We start from the raw sequence: 1,575 nt of genomic DNA, 5'->3' as shown, positions 1-1,575 counted from the left end.
ATGTCTCCCTTATCTATAGCTTTTTATTTAATATAATTAGTGGAGACTGCAAGACCTGAAGTGGGTGTATCAGACATAGGGAGACATATAAAATGTGCAGTGCTGGGGGTACTTCATGGAGAGGTTTGAGAACCACTGGTCTAGCCTATATAAAATATTACAGTAATACCTATAATAATATAGCCTAATATACAAATCTGAGAAGTATAAATATGATTTAAAATGAACATAACAGCAAGAAAAACCTGAATTTATACTTTAAATATCTGAATTGTCTGGTTCCCAAAGGATCTCCTTCACTCTGCTCCATCATAACCCACTCAAGCTTGAGGATATTTGTGTAATCCCCTTGCTTCACTTTCTCCTTCACACAACAATAACTTCCAGCGCCATAACCTGAACCTACAGGGTTTCGGGTGCTCTCTAAATAATCTGGAAGTGATATTTTATGGGTTTTAGGCAGAGAACAGTAATAACAGGGCAAGTTGTAGTTCTTTATTGCAACTGAAAAATTACATCACGCCAAATTTCACCCTTTTCTCCTCCTTCTGCTCTTCTCCCATTAATTTGATGAATGGGTGAAAGTACCTGAGCGCACAGGGTGGTTTTATCCTCATCGCTATAGAGACCACTAGTCACACTTGTACAAGCTCTTTATGACCCAAGTGAGAAAAGAGCCTCTAATTGCTTATAATTTTAGCATGATGCGGAGCACAGTCACATGCAGACCTTTAAGGAGGTGTTTGAAAACAGCCACTCTCACTTGAAGTCTATAAGAAATGCGTCGTGATTCAGTGTACTACAGGGTTTCTGCAGGATTTTTAAGCTCAAATTGAAGACCTTTTTAAGACCTGCACAAATAAAATTATTACCATATGAGCGGGGTAGGGCAATGTCTATAGTACCATATTAAACTGTAAAATTACTGTAAAAAGCATAACTTACAGTTCAGATACAAGTTTTCACAAAAACAAAAAGTTGTATAAAATGATCAACTTTACATTTCAGCCTTTAAACCATTTTTAAGAAAATAGATGCATGAAAAGTATTAATTATTATATTAATTTAAACAATTATTATCAATAAATTATTATATCAATTAAATAAAATAAATTAGGGGTGTGCAATATTGACAAAAAATTATATCTCGATAATTTTCTGGGATTTTATCGATAACGATAATCAGACAATATTTTGCAGAGTGTGTTATTGCGCTGGTACCTTATCACTAATTGTGCTGACTCATGTGATTCATATTCTGTTTAAGCCATTTTTTCTAAAAGTGTGCACCATCTTTTCAGTCAAATTCTTGCGTTTGGGCTGTTACCAAGCAAATTAAATCAGTATCAACAGAATTTATCTTTGCAATGCAGAAGAAACACAGAAGCTGCATTAGAAGTGGCATTTAGATGTATTTTCACACTGTTTAATGCAACTCTGAGGGACATTAAATACTTTAACCTGCAGTTACAAATGCATAAATAATGTTTTGATATTTTAAACATTGAAAACTGATGTTTGAAATTATAAAAAAAATGAAAAGGTACCTTAAATGTGAAATTAAAACCGCCAGTA

The sequence above is a fragment of the Sinocyclocheilus rhinocerous genome, unplaced genomic scaffold, assembly GCF_001515625.1.
Source record: "Sinocyclocheilus rhinocerous isolate Xijiao unplaced genomic scaffold, SAMN03320098_v1.1 scaffold1294, whole genome shotgun sequence".
In the NCBI taxonomy this organism is placed as follows: domain Eukaryota; kingdom Metazoa; phylum Chordata; class Actinopteri; order Cypriniformes; family Cyprinidae; genus Sinocyclocheilus; species Sinocyclocheilus rhinocerous.
Note: the sequence above shows the minus strand (reverse complement) of the source record.